Source organism: Triticum urartu, chromosome 2A (genome assembly GCF_056163025.1).
Source record: "Triticum urartu cultivar PI428250 chromosome 2A, HENAU_Tu73, whole genome shotgun sequence".
In the NCBI taxonomy this organism is placed as follows: domain Eukaryota; kingdom Viridiplantae; phylum Streptophyta; class Magnoliopsida; order Poales; family Poaceae; genus Triticum; species Triticum urartu.
The window spans coordinates 588,121,448-588,140,624 of NC_141874.1; the positions used below are offsets into that span (position 1 = coordinate 588,121,448).

The window sequence follows — 19,177 nt, forward strand, 5'->3', positions numbered from 1 at the left end:
AAATGTAAAACGGCTATAACTTTTGCATACGATGTCGGAAAAAACGTATAATATATCAAAATGTTCGGAACGAAAATCCGCATCCGATGGAGACCACCTACGACCTGTTTGCAATTTTTTAGAATCCTCAAATTCTAAAAGGAAAAAAAGTTATGCTCAAATTTCAGTTTTTTTGAATTTTTGTTAAATCTGGTCAAACTATGGTCAAACTACTTATTCAAGAAGTATTAGTGTTACTAAATAATTATTCAAGAAGTATTAGTGTTACTAAATAATTATTCAAGAATATTAGTGTTACTAAATAATTATTTCAGTTTTTTTGAATTTTGGTCAACTATGGTCAAACTGTGGTCAAACTACTTATTCAAAAATATTAGTGTTACTAAATAATTATTGATTTTAGAACAATAGTTTCAGACTCAAACAGTGAAATGTGTGACTTCATGCTCAAGCTAAATTCCTGAGGGTTAATAGGATTGGCATCTTACTATTGTCAGGAAAACAACAAGTGCAGACTTGAAAACGAGGGAGAATAGAACCCGGAAGTTAAGCATGCTCAGGCTGGAGTAGTGAGAGGATGGGTGACCGTTCGGAATGTTAGATGATTTGGAATGATGAGGGGTGATTAGAGATTAAAGATTAAATTGAGCAGTGATGAGGGGTGATTAGAGATTAGAGGTTAAAATAATTCAGAAATTTGAAATTTAAAAAAATTCAAAAAAAACCATAAAATTTCTTTTAGTACCGGTTGGTGTTACCAACCGGGACTAAAGGTGGACCTCCAGGCAGCAGCCACGTGGAGGGCCTTTAGTCCCGGTTCCAGTTAGAACCGGGACTAAAGGGGGAGGCTTTAGTACCGACCCTTTAGTCCCGGTTCATGAACCAGGACTAAAGGCCCTTTATGAACCGGGACTAAAGGCTTTTTTCTACTAGTGCTATTGAAAGCTTGCTGAAATTCCATGAGTCAATTCAATGAAAAACCAAATAAACGAATTCACATTCATGCCCATTTCAATTTCCTTGCCGAATTGGTATTCAAGTCAATTCAATATAGACATTCAAACAGAGTGTTATGTCCTCTGCAATGCTATTTTTTTTTATTTGTGGGGTCTTCTATACTGTTGTTAAATAGGAAGTAACGAAGTATACATATAGCATTTGCCTGAAATTACATCAGCAAATTGAACACATTTCACGCCATTAGGTGAGAGACACAATTTGAAAATGACAAGAAACGAGATAAGGGAGAATGCTGAGGTATTGAAATTACAAATTGCTAGCAAATCGACATTAGTGTGATGGCTTATACTATGTATCTCGCTTCACATTCCTTGAGGCCAATATACATCTCTTTTCTTGAATGACCCGTTCAAAAACAAAACTTTACCGGTAATGCAAACTCTATAAATTCTATTTCCATGTAGAGTATCAAAATCTAAAAAACTAAAAGGATCTGCTTGTGAGAGACAACAATCACACAAAGTCAAGACTAACGCAGACACTTGAAACCAATATTATTTATTACCCCTATTAAAGAAAGAGAGGGCGAAGAACTAATTCATTCTATCCATCAAATCCTACTGATGATCTACACCCCCATCAAACTAAATTTGATGCTTTAATTACCCACCATGCCATTACTTTAATTAATTACCCACCCTGCCATTTCGTTAACCCTCTCCTTGTCTACGCACGAACAAAACCAAACCGCCGCCGTCTCTCGACCACGCCACACGCCTCGCCCCACCTATTCCCCACAGCCTCCACCTCTGCCTCCATCTCCACGCGCCGCCGGACCGTCGCGCCCACGCTCCAGGCGCACGGCCGCCTCCACCACGCCCACGCTCCAGGCGCACGGCCGCGTCCTCCACGCGCCGCCCGGACCGCCGACCGCCGCGCCCACCCTCCAGGCGCATGGACGCGTCCTCCACGCGCCGCCCGGACCGCCGACCGCCGCGCCCACGCTCCACCGTACAGACGCGACCTCCAGGCGCCTCCCGGACAGGCGCCGCCTGAAGTCCACCCTACAGGTGCCTTCCGCCCATATTCTGGTTGCAGTGACCATTTTTTGTTTAATTGTTCGCATGTTCAATACCACACCCCCGCTCTCAGATCCAGGCTGCTCGTTGGTGCCGAGCCCCAGCGTAGCACCCACCGTCTCCATCTCCTGCGTCAGGACGCTGTTCCCACGGCCCTCCGACAGGTTCGTGGCTAAGTCACGGCCGCCGCGATGGCAAGTACTCCATGCGCCCTCGGTCGGTCGCTGCCGTCGCCGAGCAGTCCTCCTATGATTTCGCATCTTAGTTCGCTACTGGAGATGAACAGGACCAAGAGCTGCAGAGATGGCAAGTACTTGACAAGAAAGAATTACAGGCAGTTCCACCTGGAGGTGGGACAGGCTGTGGAAATTGAATGTATTGTAAAGATTTAGGATGTAAACCAGGAGGTGATCAAAGTATTGGAGGGGCTGGGATTTCGTGAAGGTCAGCTCTTTCATATTGTTTCAATTTTTTAATAACATTCTGCAATGCGTTCAATCCATAAGATTATGTACTGCACGTTAAGTCTAATTTGGCATCAAAATCTTATTAATTCATACCTGAAATAAATTGCTATTCTTTTGATTTACCAAGCCTCATGGTATGTTTACTCGTGTGAGGACAATCTCTTGGTATGCTATTTCTGATACATATCCTTCCATGTGTACAGAAAATACCCATCTTCCGTTTCACTGAGAGGGGATGATACCGATGGTTCACTGCTATATTTGATGTGAAAGTGTAAATTGTGTGTCTGATTAGGCTTTCTCTTTGGTTGCTATTGGAATATATAGGAGGTTGCCTGCTTTCCTTTTATGCCATAGTTCACACCACATTTTTGTTTTTAGGCTTATGTATGAGTTGGTTTCAAAGTTAGATTGGAGGAATGCCCATTTCTTCACCACTTCGGGGGTAAAAGTAGTATGTGGAGCAAGTTATTGCTTCCCTTCTCATTTTTTGCTGTCAAGAATCAAGTATTATACTTAATGTTTTTTTATTTTATAGCCTCATTTGTGATCTTTTTCATTTTATTCCTTGTTAATATATTCAAGGGTCTCATTGCTACTTTGTCTCGATAATTTTATATCTACTTCATGTCATCACAAATACATGTTTTTAATAGGATCCGTCTTTTCTTTGTTCTATTTTGGTCTTACCTTAAGGCCATACCACTGCAGGAAACTTGGCTTACTTGGGAGTATGATCCATGCTTTATGATGTTGTGAGTGACTTCTCGTGTTTAGTGCTTGCAGCGTAGATCAGTAGATGGAGAAGAGCCAACTTAACTGGAGTCCACACAGCACAAACGAACCAGGTAGCAATATCGAGCTACATGTGCTCACTGATCTCATTTGTTGTGCATACAATCCCCGTTTTAAATATTTTGTTTTGTACCTGTGTTGCATCTGATGTTATGCGTTTGCAAACTTGACAAGTGTGAACTACAGTTCTCTGTAGAATTTGGACTTCCAGTACTCCTCTCATATAACCTGCATTTTTGCGTATGTTTAATCTCTTATGGGCTGATTTTTACAAACATCCAAAAACTGGGTGGGATAAAGATTTGCTGCTTGAGATCAATCTTTGAAATACACGATGTGTGAGAATGAGTAGAGAGTTAAACTGACACTATGTGTGTTTGAGAAAATTGAGAACCTCTACTTGTCAATTGCTAAATAAATATCTAAAACACTTAAAGAGTTTTGTACATATTTCCCGTAGGAGCTTGAATAGAGAAGATAACGCTTTGGTTTTTGTTAGCTATGAAACTTCACTGCTTATCTCTATATGAGTTGCCATCACTTATAATGAGGATGCATTTTGGTTTGACTTGGGTTTATTTATTTGCATATCACTTTTCCTACTGCGATGTGACTGAACGGTTCAGAATTTAATAACATTTCAATTTAATGCCTTTCAGAGTGTTTACATTTCTTTCAAGTGCAAGAAGGCAGTTACACTACTGAAATTATATGCGGATGAAATGCTTGGGACTACAAGATGCTACAAGGAAACTAAATGCAAAAGAAAACTATGGAGGAAGTATTACGTGCAATACTAAATCTGGAGGAAGAATAAAAATCAAGGTAATGACTATATTACATCCATGGTGGCCTGAAAGAGACAAAATCAGGGGGGGGGGGGGGGTGAAATTAGAAATGTAGAAGAGCTTTCTTATATTGTCTCCAAGCAAGCTGAGGAATACTATTAAGTTTCTCAAAAAAAGGAGATGAAATAAGAACCAAAATAAAAACAAAGGGAATGACAATGACCTGAAAGAGGAACTTTGAAGGTAAACCGTGATGGAGTTTTCCTTGCTGAAAATACTAATGATGGTTGTGGAGCCACAATTAGTGATGATGAAGATGTAGTCGGTTGTGGGATGAGGAAAACTGCGAATATCCTGAACATACAAACAAAACATGTAAACTGGGAGTACTGCCAGTTTAGGAGCAAAGTAACCATTACTAGAGTAATGAATCTGAGAAATTAGTTGTTGAACTTGAGAACTGTTGTAATTCTCGACAATGAGATGGTCTTATTTTTTGTCCCAGTAAAGGTTGGAGGTAGAATCAACTTCAAGCTCGAGTACCCAATGGTAGAGAAATAGAAAGGAGGCACAAGATGGAAGTATGAACTCTGGCAGTAACATTTTTAATTTTCCAAGTTATGTTGATGATGTTAAGGTTAATGGACAACTCTACAGGCACTTAGTAGAACACAAGCTTTTGTTGTTGAGTTCAATATAAGGTGTCCTGTGTATTTTTTAAGGTGTCATGTTTCTCAAGAGAATACATCTGCACGTAAGGAACCAGCTAATAAATGAACTAGCTCACAAGCAGTCTTTGCTTTTGCTTCATTGATTTCATTGTAGCATAGTTCTATTCATATTTCTGATACTTATTTTTTCTGTATCACTTACAATTTTCGTTTAGCAAAGTGATGTCCCTCTTGAATAATCATATGCTGCTGTCAGTTCGAACATTGCACTTAGCAAATTTAATCTTTTATGGGATTGGATGTGATTTTCTCTTCCCTTATACTAATTCTAACATTAATGGGATATTGCGTACAATGTTCTAATGCTAAGCTGTTGTAAGTACTCGGTTATCAAAAAAACTTGTAAGTACTCACTGTGGTTTCAGCATGATGCTTGGTATATGGAGTTTATAGTATTAATCTGATGCATAAGCCTTTCCAAATTAATTCAACATGTCTGCTCTGGTTTTACTTTCTTTTCTTCTCTCATCCTTAAGTTTCTTGCTTGTGTTACTATGAAGGATGTGCAAGAGAGTTGATGCCTGCCGAGTTCCAACTCTGAAGGATGTGCATCTCATTTTACTTAAAGCAAGCACTCCAAGTAGCAAATCCCGAATGGAATGATGTTTCTTTTTCCTCTGGCATCGTCGATTACCAGCTTGTGTTCCAAAAAGCACAGAGAGGCGACTACCTTTGAAACCCACTAAAGCAACTTATTTAGTTTTTTTAACGCTCAAGATAATGATAATGCATTTATCTACATGAACTTGTCTGATTATTTTGCTTTTATTTTATTGCACTCATGGAATGCGAAAGAACTAAATCAACCAATTTGCAGGGTCAATATTCGTTGTTTCATGATTTTTCATTCTGCTATGCGAAAACTCCAAAATATTGACTTACTATTTTCATTCAGGATGGTGACCAGATAAGGAAGCAATTTTTGGTGCACCTACTCAACTACATCAACAATGAAGCTGCACACAACATTCCGGATACTTACGTGAATTCATTAGCCTTATTAGGAAATACTGGGATAATTGTTTTGGCTCTATGCACATGACGAGTCGATGATACATTAAGGTTGTGTTTGGCTGCTCAGTTTTTTTGAAGTATTTGGAGAATACTATGGTTTTCTCATAAACCACAGATTTCAAAACTTTGAGCTGTTTGGCTTCAACAAATAGTTTTATAAACCATAGTATCTCTAATACCATGGTTTTTTGGTAGTATTTAATAAAGAGATCTTCACCACTTTTTTACAAACTGAAAAAACCGTGGTTTTTATAAACTGAAGAATTAATTGTACTGAGGTTCTCGGTTACTACTGTTTTGAGAAAACTATGTTGCCAAACTAGGCCTGTAGTGTTTTCTTGATTTGTAATAGTACTTTTGAGTGCAATCAAAATATCTTTATGTGCATGTTAATTCTGACATATGTTTGTCATATTAATTGAGATGTGCATTTGCACGTGCACGCTTACTAGTTCCTTGCAAGAGAGAGCACAGAACACAAGAACGAAGAGATTTGCGCCGCGTGAACTTCTCACGGCTTTTCTTCTGCTTCTATTATTCATTCTAGGTACAAGGTAGTGGGCCTCGCGGCCGCAAAACGCCGTGACCCATTCAGCGTCTTGCTACATAACGACTTGGTTCTTGCAGGGACTTGACGACTTATTAGGACGCGACCCAAACAGACTCGACATCGGCCAAACTAAGACAAGACGTGCTGTAAGCACACAAGCCGCCACAATTGTTTATTTGGAAAGGGAAACATTCACTATGATTTACGTATTCCCTTCCGATGTAAAATAATTGTCGCAGTTTTGTATTAAGTTTGAACTAACCTAGTAGCAAACTGCGACACTTATTATGAATCAGAGAGAGTACGATATACCAGTAACGGGTGACAATTTATTCATGGTCTGCTGTACGTATTTGCATTTCCGTGCTCCAAGTATCATCATGTCCGGCCTATCATGGATACTTCCCGTTCCCGTAACCACCGCCGCCTGGGTTGCCCGTGTAGGTACCGTGTATCCCTTCACGTTGTTCAAAGCACCGGCTGTAGGTTCACGAATAGTCCGATTAAGTTACAGCTATATTAGACACGAGGAAAGGGACACTGGATGACACTGAGAGGCAGAGAGTTGATGATGATACCTCTGGCAGCGAGCGCATCCTGCGCGACGAAGGCGAGCGAGGCCAGGATCACGCACAGGAAAGCGGCGAAGTTCTTGAGCAGAGCCATTGTTAAAGGAAGGACGCTTGTATTTTCGCTGTGCTTGGAAGCAATGCCTCGGGGCCTACGTACTTATACGCAAATCCGACGCAGCATGAGGACCAGGAATGTGTAACTAGTACTCCCTCCGTTCCTAAATATTTGTCTTTCAAGACATTTCAAACGACTACTACATACGGATGTATGTAGACATATTTTAGAGTATAGATTCATTCATTTTGCTCCGTATGTAGTCACTTATTGAAATGCCTAGAAAGACAAGTATTTAGGAACGGAGGGAGTATAAAACATGTGTAACTAGTATAAAAAATGTCGAAATAGGGGGTAAAAACCAGAATTTACTCTTTTGAAAATGTCAACAAATGAGATTAGCAGGAATGCTGAGATACCCAAATTACAAATTGCTAGCAAATCAACATTAGGGGGGAGGGGGTATTTGTTTTCTCCAATAATGATCCGTTCAAGGTCAAATCCTTATGGGTAATGCAAACTCTATGAAAGAAATCCCAGCTCCATGCATAGCATCAGAACTAAGAAAAAACAAAACTGATTTTGTGAGAGAATAATCAAACGAGATCAGATTCACGCAGGCACTTGAAACCAGTACTTGTTCTTTTTCTTCTTCTTTTTTTTCTTTACGGGGAGCTAGTACTTGTTCTTGCAAAACAGAATACAAAACACATGAGTGAAGAGATTTGCGCCGCGCGAACTTGTCGTGGCGGCTTTTCTTCTCATTCCAGTATTCATTCAAGGTACAAGGAGTAAGAGCTTCATCGGCCGGTGCAGGCTCCATGGCCCATCGACAGCGATATCAGCGTCACAGTCCTTGAGAGCACAATCAACATATTACAAAGAAGATGTGATGAGCAGTTTGCCATCCATCGTGTAAAAGATCCGGAGCAACGGGAAGGAAAGTTTGTGCGAGCAAGTTTCACGGAAACAAAGGTAGGGCATGAACGCGCAGATCGGATAAGGCTAAGCGGCAAAAGCGGTGCGTGGGCTGTGTGGGCCAGCACAAGGACGCGTGGCACGTATACGAGACGGCTTACACCGAATTAAAATCAGTCGGGCAAATTCAAGACTTTTCCAATCTTTATGGGTAATGCAAACTCTATGAAAGAAATCCCAGCTCCATGCACAGCATCAGAACTAAGGAAAAACAAAATTGATTTTGTGAGAGAATAATCAAACGAGACCAGACTCACGCGGGCACTTGAAACTAGTACTTGTTCTTTTTCTTCTTCTTTTTTTCTTTGCGGGGAGCTAGTATGTACTCCTTCCATCCGAAAATATTTGTCATCAAAATGGATAAAAAGAGATGTATCTAGAACTAGAGTACGTCTAGATATATCTTCTTTTATTCATTTTGATGACAAGTATTTTCGGACGGAGGGAGTACTTGTTTTTGCAAGAGAGAATACAAAACACATGAGTGAAGAGATTTGCGCGGCGGCTTTTCTTCTCATTCCAGTATTCACTCAAGGTACAAGGTAGTGTCCAGCTATATAATGACTGTAACTTACTTCATGCAGAGACTTGATAACTTTGATGCGACCCGAAGAGACTCGGCCTAGGCCAAACTCAGACGACGCGTGAGGTAAGCTAGCACACAAGCCGCCACAAGGGAAACTCAATAACAATATAAAACGGTGCATCACTATGCTTTGCTATATATCAGCAACTTGTGCAAATTTATTCATGCTCCGCCGTACGTATTTGTATTCCGGTGCTCCAAGTATCATCGTCTCCGGCCTATCATGGAGGAGAATTCCCATAACCACCGGGTGCGGCCTGGTAGGTACCCCCGTATCCGTATGGCCAAGGCTGTGGAAGTGAAAGCCATGCTGGGATGCGTACGTAGCTGCGCTCGAGGTCTGTCCCTGGAAGGAGCTGCTGTGTCCACCGCGACTTGTTTGTCTGTGTGCGCACCAGTCCAGGAGCTCCACGCCTGCGTAGCGTACAAATGTAGCACCAGTCCAGGCGGCCATTTCCACAAGAAGTCCACGAGTCCAAGGCTCTGGTTGTGATTGTGCAAGCTCTGGCCTCTGGCGACGGCCATTTCCACAAGAAGTCGTTCGAGGCCAGCGTGTGGACACACCCACCATGCACGTCTTTTTCTTGACCCTTCGGGGAGCAAGGAGCCTTACACAGTAGTGCGTGTTTATCCTGAGCCTTTTTTGCAGGACTAAAATGAGAGGCATGTAGGCCGTCAATGCTTTGATTTCCACACATTACTTCTTCAGTTTTTTTTTAAAAAAATTGGCACCTAAGGATCTCTAGTCATTATAAAAGATTGCCGGTTAAATAACAGGAAATCAGACTAAAACCAACACAACAACCCATGCAGGGCAACACCGGCCGACCTGGCCAGCCACACAAAAATTCAAAACCACCACAGTGAAGAAACACAAAGTCGAGGTTGTCACCAAGTGTGATCATATCATCACTCCTCCATAAATATGCTAGTCCAACTTTACCATCGACTTCTACCAACGGAGCCCTCGTCACCAAATGCCAGAGCCGATGCCGGCCCATGCCAAACAGTCGGCAACCAATGCAGGCGCCCAAACAACTCCGACTAACCAATAAGAAAAGACAAGCCCGACTAACAAAGCCATCAAAATAGAGAAGAATTGTGCAGAGCTGGCGCCAACAAACACTTCCATGAAGACGACCAGCCACCTGTCATCATCATCACTAGGCACCTCCAAGGCAGCTTTGACTCTGTGACGACATGGAGAGACCAAGAAGAAACCTATCGAGCATGATAGGATGAAACCGATCCTACACCGTTGGCCGTCATCACCGCTACCAACCTTGATGCTAGAATTAATTCAAGGTATGCGGTTGATCCATCGAGGAACAAACAATCACAGCACAATGACGACACTGAGATTTGTTAACAAGGTTCGGCGAACTCGCCGACTCCCTGGGGCAATGACTACGTGGGTTGCCTCCTCATATATAAGAGGCCAAGGGTACAACGTGTCCGACTCCGACGCTACATGCATCCTACCCACACTACAACACCAAGTCCAAACGTAACACAACTCGTACACAATATTCGACACAAATTTAACACTTGACGCCGCACCATCACACTGCCAGTCGGGGACCTGCCGACCGTAATGCCATGAGCGTCTAGCACATGAAGAGCACAAATGTGATTGATGGGTCTTCATGATAATGCCCCAAAGAGGGAAGTCGTGATGCTGACGCCGTCGCTTGGCCCGACCGGGCCTTAGGTTTTCACCGAAAGAACTGGATCCAAGGAGGAAAAACGACATCCATGGACGTCGATGCCGTAAGACGGAGAGCCTGGCAAGCTTTCACACGAAGCACCGCCCAACACCACACCCCCATACACCACACCTTTGCTAGCCCGCACACCTCCCACGAAGCCACTGCCGTGACCATGCAGGAGCCACCACAACCTTGCCACCGGTCAAAAAATAAAACCAGGCGAGACCAAACCATAAAAAAGAAAAGAGAGAGAGACAATGGACATTCCACAAAGGTAGTACTATGTGGTATTCATGGTTTTAGTAATGCAACCATTACAACATAACCGATAGCGCCAAATCAAACACTAATATTGTTCTCGTTGCGAACCAACATGTGGTTGGATGGTTAGAGGAACTGTGGTATCCCTGGATTTAAGTCCTGGTGCTCGCATTTTTCCTGGATTTATTTCAGAATTTCCGGTGATGTGCTTTCAGTGGGAGGTGACGTTCCCGTTGACGACGAGGCGCCTACGGTGACTTCGCAAATCTCAAGATGATATGCCGGGTTAGTCTTTCGGAGGTGCTCATAGGGGTAGGCTGTGCGTGTATATGCGTTCATAAGGGTGAGTATATGCGCGTTTGTATGAGCGCTTACGTCTGTATTGTGTTCAAAAAAGATATTGTTCTTGTTAGTTCACGGTCAGAAAGAAGATACTCTTCTCGTCAGTTCACTCTCAAAAATGAGATACTCTTCTCGTTAGTTCACTGTCAAAACGGTGTGAGAAAAGGTGCAAGTTCATGTGTATGATATGTAAATGTGTGTGAGCATCTATGTTGTAGTTGATGTTTTTAAAGAAAAGACATTGTTATCGTGAGTTCATCATAAAGGGAAGGGGGCCACACACCAAGCCGTGAGTGTGTGTGTTTACCTTTGATATTCAAGCACGCAATCCGTCATATGTTTTTAGCAAACATATTAACTGTGAATTAATTCAATGTAAAACAAAGTAACTACTTCCTATGTTTTTATGTTTAGGGACTCCTGACTCACCTCCCCCAATGCCGGCCCTAGACTACCTCCGTCACCATCCTTCCCCGCCGCTGCCGGAGGAGGTCGTCGGTGCTGATGGCGACGGCGGGGCGCACTCGTCCAGCTCTCCTTCCTTCCTTTCCTGGGTTGACTGGTCTCCTTCTGCAGCCAATTTGCGATCTGCATACCTAGATCTCCTGCCATGTGCGCTGCTGCGGCCGCTGAAGGCCAGTCATAGTGGGAGTAACTTAGCTAGTAACATAACACATCCCGAGAGAAGTTTGCTTATGTGGCACTTAGTTAATGAGAAGAGAGATGTTTGGAGTAACATATTATGTTACCATCACATAGCGCTTCCCAAGAAATGTTGAGTCTATAAGCTAATAAATGCAACCATATATGATACTATTTTTATGACACTTTGCACTATGAAAGTAGTAACATAGACTAGTGTCATATGTATGACACTAGTCTAAGTTACTCTCCACTATGACCAGCCGAAGAAGGCAGCACCACCGGGCAGTCTATGCATGGCACACGTGGTGCTGTGGCACGGTGGATGGCATGAGGTCGACCCAGATCTACTGAGGTGCGTTGCAGGCGAGCTGGATTCGTCAAGATCTGGCCTGTGGTGGCTTACAGGCGGCCGGTGGTGGTGCTCCGGAGGTGCTGATCAGTGGATGGATGAATGCAACTCTGATCCGCTCGGCGCCTTTCGGGATGTGTGCCACCATTGGTGGCCGTTTGTGCGGCGATCTGCGTCGTGTTTTGGTCGTGTACCGGATAGGCGGATCTCGGCTGGCTCAATCTAGTGGTGGGGGACAATCAGTGGTGGTGCATGTGACTTGGCGGACGAGCTTCACGTGCCAAGCTACCATGTGCCTCCCACCCTCACGACGGTTCGTCTTCATTGGATACCCGTTGTGCCCTGGTGGTGGGCGGGGTGTGCCACGCATCGGCGCAGGTGCTTGCTCATACGGTCGTTGTCTGCGCTGTCAAATATGTCGTCTCAGGCTCTCAGCAAATGCGATGTGTGTTCTTCACTTTGATCCGTCATTCCTGTGATGATCAAGACATTGCAGCAAGACTTCTTCATGGCAAGCTATTGGTGGCAACACATAGGACTTCGTCTATGGTGGTGCTTTTTGAATACCAAGTCTCTAGTTCTAGGGTAAAAACCCTAGGTCCGGCCTTCACTGGTCGTACCTGGCAGTGACGATTTATGCACCTTTGTTGAAGGCATTGTTTGGAGCTTACTCGGTTCTTCTCTTCTGGATGAAAATCCATGATCTAACCTATGTGGCTATATCGGGCGACGACTGTGCTCATGCATTGTTTCTTTGTTAAAGGCGTCGCTATTGGGAGAACCTTTTCGTCGTCCGGGTGTTGTCAATGGCAGTGGTATTAGTTGATGTTTTGCTGTAGTGGGTCGTTCGCATCACCTTGACACCTATGTTTTTCTTTTTCTTTTTGTCTGTGTGCATCTTAGTCGTGCAGTGGCCGGGTATGTACTCGTTGTGATTGTATCCGCTTGATGCGACAATATGAGTCAATAAAGAATGCCTTTTATCGAAAATATTTTTATTTATTTCACATCATATAGATTTGTTATTGTAAATGTTCATATTTTTCGATAAACTTGGTTAAACTTTATAAATTTTGAATTCAGTCAAAACTAACATGCGGAGTAAATAAAAACAAATGTGGTATCATGTTTGGACATTTCATTCAAAAATAACATCATTGGCCGAACCATAAGCCTATATAGGCTATTATAGACTGTCCTATTTTTAATCCCACCTAGTTAGCATACCTAATAAAATATCCTTGAAAGATCATTTAAAACTCAAAAGATTGTGATTTGTTTGCACTTAAAATGTTTTTTATAAACTTTGAATTGTGTGCACTTAATTGCCATCCCACTTAATCTGTCTGTTGTGCTCGCTAATACGCAGGGACCAGTTGGATCATGGTTCAACAAATTTTCTTTCAAAAAAGACGTGAAATATAGCACTGCTGACACTTGACTATATAGTACAGACAATCATACATTGAATCTCGCAACTGTATATTATTATTTTGCATGTCATAGGCATTTCGAAGGAGCAAACGTAACTTGCAACTTTTGAGAGCCAGCCGCTCAAGGGCAGGGTAGCAAACGCCAGAGAGTATGCAGTCCGTTGCCAAGGTTACAGTCGTCCAGGACCAGGCTTTTTAGGTCGGGGAACACACATGGTTCATCCAACACTGCCTGCAGTAGCACGCCGTGCGTACGTGCCACTTCCTGGAAACCATGTAGGTGCAAGCTGGTAGCATTGCACAGAAAGCCGAGGATGCTGCATATATTGGTGATCATAGGACGTGTAGTGTCTGGTTCGTCATCGTTGTCGTCCTCCCAGCTCCACGGCTGAGGAGTCTCGTCGAGTAGGCGGATGGATGCTTTGGCAAGACAAGGTAGCTCCTCCATGGTGAAGTTCAAGTTGGCGAGACGGGCGAGCGGGAACTCGAACCGCAACGACGCCAGGCCAGGAGCGGCGATGTGGCCAAACATCTCGTATGTGGGATTACTCACCGGGGAGTCATAGACGATGGTGAGGTTCGTCAGCGTGTTGGACGCAATGTAGCCGAGGGCACTGTTCCTGATCTCCAGGTCTTGCAGGACGGGGAGGAGGCTGTCGGTGCCGAAGAGATCCCCGATGGCCTCACGGAGGAGAACGTTGTCGAGTGGATCTTGGTGAGGCGCCCAAGGCTGGGGCCAACGGGATACTGTCGACGGTGATGTCGATTCCCACCGGTGATAGCCTCAGGCCGTGCCGGCGTTTACCGGGACAAGAATTGGGTTCTTGCCGGGGGCCATGTTCCTTGGCAATATTTTTTACCGGGAGAGTGATCCCTTTTATTCTGACCTTTGTGGTCATGTAACCTTTGAACCTTGTATTCCTCCTTCATTAATGATACGAGGCAAATCTTTTGCCTCTGTTTAAAAAAATTAATATGGGCCAATCCGTTAATGCAAGATTCATAATTATGTGTGTCATCAACGTTTCAAGGCTTTGACGGCTGTGCAAACGTGTGTTGTGTTTTTTTTTCAGGGGGGGGGGGGGGGGGGGGGGGGGGTTATCGTATTAACCCAAAAAATCTTGAATGGTCAACTACTCAATACATTTCCAAGCAGATAGCCATGGTGTCGAAGAAGGTCATTTGATTAACAGCAGGGTGTTGAAGAAGGTCATTCTCAATGAAAATTAAAGTGGGGAACCCCCCCCCGGCAATGTTTAAAAGAAAAATGTCTCCATATCTTTCTTCATAAGGAGGTACACATATCGATGAAAAAAGCAAAAAAAAAACACAATTCACGTCCACTTTCTTTGCCTTCATTCTTCATTTGGTGATTGTAGCCTGCGGTAGCTTCCTTCTTATCTTGGACCTCATCTTGTTGTTTCCAGGAATAATTTGCACCAACTTGAGGTTCGTTGCCATTGTTGCGGTCTCCAAATCTTGTTCTTCACCACTCTTCCGAGCATTTGGATCCTCTTGCCACTACACGCGCACACCGATGAAACTAGTTAGTAAACACATTAATTGTGAATTATTTCAATATACGACATAGTTACTACTCCCTCCATTTTTATTTGTTTCGCATTAGCTCTAAAGCTGAAATTTAAAAACTTTGACCAAATTCAAAAAAACTACTAGCATATACTCCCTCCGTTTCGAATTACTTGTCTTGGATTTGTCTAGATACGGATATATCTAGACTCATTTTAGTGCTAGATACCTCCGTATCTAGACAAATCCAAGACAAGTAATTCAGAACGGAGGGAGTAGTTCTCCAAATCAATACCATTAGGCTCACTATTTGTAATTATAAATGTTAATATTTTTTGATAAACTTTGCTAAACTTTATAAAATTTGACTTTAGTCAAAACTATTATGCGGACATTTTCATTGGAGAAACAAAAAACAAAAATACCATTGGCCGAACCATAAGCCTATAGGCTACTATAGCATATCCTTTTTTAATTCCACCTAGCTAGCATACCTAATTGAATATCCTTAAAAGATCATTTAAAATTCAAAATACTATGATTTTTTAACACTATACATGTTCATTCTTTTATATGCGTGCAAAAGTTCATGCCGAAATGACAAATTGCATGCTCTGGGAGAAAATACAAATGTGCCCTTAAAATGCAAATTTGGATGGGTCTGTTTAGGACACATCTAGATGTGACATAGTTATGTCACATCTCTAGATGTGACATAGTTATGTCACATCTAAGCTGATTTTCACTTTGTTTCTGATCTATTTTTTTTGTCCTAGTTTTTTTGTTTCTTATTGCTTCATTATATATTTGTGAGAGGTTAGATGTGACATCCTTAAAAAACATCTAGATGTGAATTAGACAAACTGAATTTGGATAGACTTTGAATCGTGTGCACTTAATTGCCATCCCACTTAATCTGTATGTTGTGCTGGTTAATATGCAGGAACCAGTTGGAACATGGTTGATACTTGGCTTTATATGCTAGTACTCCCTCCGTTTTGAATTACTTGTCTTGGATTTGTCTAGATGCGGATGTATCTAGACTCATTTTAGTGCTAGATACCTCCGTATCTAGACAAATCTAAGACAAGTAATTCGGAACGGAGGAAGTACTTCCTATAAATACCATTGCAATAGTACAGATAATCATACATTGAATCTTGCAACTGTGTATTTACTATTTTGCATGTCATAAACATTTTGAAGGAGCGAACGTACCTTGCAACTTCTGAGAGCCAGCCGCTCAAGGGCAGGAGTGTTGTGTAGAAAACGCCAGAGAGTTTGCAGTCCGTCGCCAAGGTTACAATCGTCCAGAACCAAGCTTTTGAGGTTGGGGAACACGCAACAAGGTTCATCCAGCACTGCCTGCAGCAGCACGGCGTGCGTACGTGCCATTTCCTGGAAACCAGAGAGGTGCAAGCTGGTGACATTGCACAGAAAGCCGAGGAGGGTGCACAGATTGCTTATCACCGGACGTGTAGTGTCTGGTTCGTCGTCGTCGTCATCATCGTCATCGTCCCAGCTCCACGGCTGAGGAGTCTCGTGGAGTAGGCGGATGGATGCTTGTGCAAGGCAAGGTAGCTCCTCTACGGTGAAGTCCAAGTTGGCGAGACGGGCGAGCGGCAACTCGAACCGCAGCGACGCCAAGCGAGGAGCGGCGATGTGGCCAAACATCTCGTATGTTTGTGTACTCGCCGGGGAGTCGTAGACGACTGTGAGGTTCGTCAGCGTGTCGGACACAATGTACCCGAGGGCACTGTTCCTGACCTCCAGGTCTTGCAGGACGGGGAAGAGTATGTCGGTGCCGAAGAGATCACCGATGCCCCCGATGAGGAGAACGCCGTCGAGGCGGATCTTGGTGAGGCGCCCAAGGTTGGCGCCGGTGTTGGAGAAATAGGAGGGTTGGTCCATCGGGATACCGTCGACTATGTTGTCGATTCCCGCCGGTGACAGCCTCAGGCCGCGGCGAATCCACCTGCTGATCATATCCGTGCTACCGTATGGACGTCTGTCTCGACGATAGATGCGCAGCCGCAGGGTGTCCAGCGCCTCGCCGGAGAGACCATGGTGGAACTAAGAGATTGTCGGCGAAATCCTCCAGCTTGGCTATCGCATCCCTCTCTGCCTCAACCAAGCGACGATCTCGGTCACACGAATCAATCTTTGAGTTCCGATCATCATCTTGGTCCGAGGATAAGTCGGAATCCTCGTCGATCTGGATGGGGAAGTCGATCGGCGCTGTCGATGTGGATGCATGGGACGGAGCGCCAGAGGTGGCGCCACCGCCGCGACAGGGCGCTCGTGTGCACCACCTGTCGGGAGCGGAGCTGCGAGAGGATGGCGTGGAGGAGGCAGTCCGGCAGGTTGCTCAGACGGTCCCTGGCGGCGGCGGCGCGCTTTCTTCTGCCACGGGTCTCCATTCGCATACCTAAGCAACTTAGATTCGTTTGTATCCCTATATAATACCTCACGCGCGTACATCTTCCATCTATATATCCCTTTTTATGGTGTCCTAGTATTATATTTAGGGACGTGTTTCCAATTTTAAGCTGATATATCCATCCAATTCGGTATTGCCTACCAAAGGAAATGATCCCTATCCCTCAAAAAAAAAGAGGAAATGATCCCTAAAGATATTAATCTGAAATTATATATCTAGATATTCCTTCCATCCTACTAAAATTGAGATACTTATTTTGGGACGTAGGGAGTATTAAATTAATCAACACAATGCCGAAACAAACAAAAAACTTAAGTGACTTTGGATTTGCAAAACCATATAATAAGTTCTGTCCTAGGTCAATCATTGAAATCTTGACCGGGTTTAAAAAATAATAGTATCGATAGGTACTAAGGCAAATAAACATATTGTAGTTCACATTTCACAATAGACACTTTATGATGGATACATGGATATTTACTTGTTATTATAGATACTGATTATCGATAGGTACTAAGGCAAAGAAAGCTTGGTTTAGAAACAATTTATATGCCCTTGCAATTATAAAGGGCCCCACGGGCCGTCCGGGAGGCGAACCAACGAAACTCTCGCCCCTTACTTAATATTCGCCAAGGGATGGCCCATCAGAATCATTTCGTTCGCCAGGGTAAACCCCCAATAGCCCAGAGGCCCAGTAATTCTTAACAAAAATGTCATGAACAAAAAAATGCATTTCTTGTAAAAACATGAAAATGCAATGTTGCTCTGTAAAATGTGCCATGGACCAAAATACAAAATGCCATGATGTAATTTTTTTGCTTGAGTTGGTCCACTATGCAAAAACTCATATAAAAACTATGATCCTCCTAATAATAAAGATGGCATGTCAACAATAATGAAACTGCCACACTCCATATAATAAAATTGTCATCCTATTTATAATTATATAGACATCCTCCTAATAATAAAAATGTAATGTCAATAAAAATGAAAATTTCATGCTCTATATAATAAAATTGCCATCATCCTAATAATAAAAATGTCATGTCAACAAATAATGTAAATGCCATGGCCCAATAATAAAACAACCAACCCGTTAATAATAAATCTGCCATCTTTCTAATAATAAAGATTCCATGTTATTAATAATAAAATGTCATGCTCTTAATAATGCCAATCTCTTAATAAAACACTTCCATCCTCATAATGATAGAAAAAATCATGTATTACTTATTAAAATGTCAGTCTCTTAATAAAAATACTTCCATGTAACCTAAAATAAAATTTGCCTTGTACATGTGCCAATATCCGTGTAACACTAGAGCGAGCATTAGCCAGGGTTGGCCCCTGGTGAACTTCGTCAGATAGCTTTTCTGATAATAAAAATTAATTTATTAATTTTGGATTGGCTAAATACCTGTCAAGTTTTTGGATTGCTTGATTTGTTAAATACCGGTGACTTGATTCACTTCCTCACTCCAACATTAGGCAATCATCGGACTGATTTCCGAGACCTCCTTCTATGTTCCTACTTTCGTTTAAAGTCTTCACTTAAGTCTCAAAATTGTTCTAAATTTCGTTTATTTTTAGTTTTTTCATATAGACCCAATACTACGAGCTCAAAATCAATTGGTACCACCGAGGCCTCGTTCATGGCTAGCTTCCGAAGTGCACAAGTCATTTGTGGAACTACTGAAGAACATTCGACAGGAACTACCCGATGAGAACTTCAGCCACTAGAGCCAGCGCAAATTACATTTGCTAAGTAATACCAGATGGAAAAAAAAAGTAATACCAGATGGAAATTTCTAGAATTACCTGATTCTGTTTACAACCTATGAATGCAACTGGCAGTGGCGCGAGGAAGTTCCACGGCCCGACCATCAATTGTGT

General features: G+C 42.8%; 1 long non-coding RNA gene across 12 annotated transcripts; it reads left to right on the plus strand.

Moving 5' to 3' along the window:
- The first annotated feature begins 1,696 nt into the window (after positions 1-1,696).
- On the plus strand, positions 1,697-6,746 carry LOC125538954 (uncharacterized). Of its 12 annotated transcripts, none has more exons than XR_015616996.1 (4): positions 1,697-3,354; positions 3,961-4,126; positions 4,595-6,381; positions 6,462-6,746. It is a non-coding gene; the product is annotated as an uncharacterized LOC125538954 (long non-coding RNA). The 12 variants fall into 12 exon arrangements; XR_015617002.1 differs by having other exon boundaries at positions 1,700-2,030; positions 2,113-3,354; positions 4,595-6,746; XR_007296558.2 differs by having other exon boundaries at positions 1,701-2,483; positions 2,710-3,354; positions 4,595-6,746.
- Positions 6,747-19,177: the final 12,431 nt, after the last annotated feature.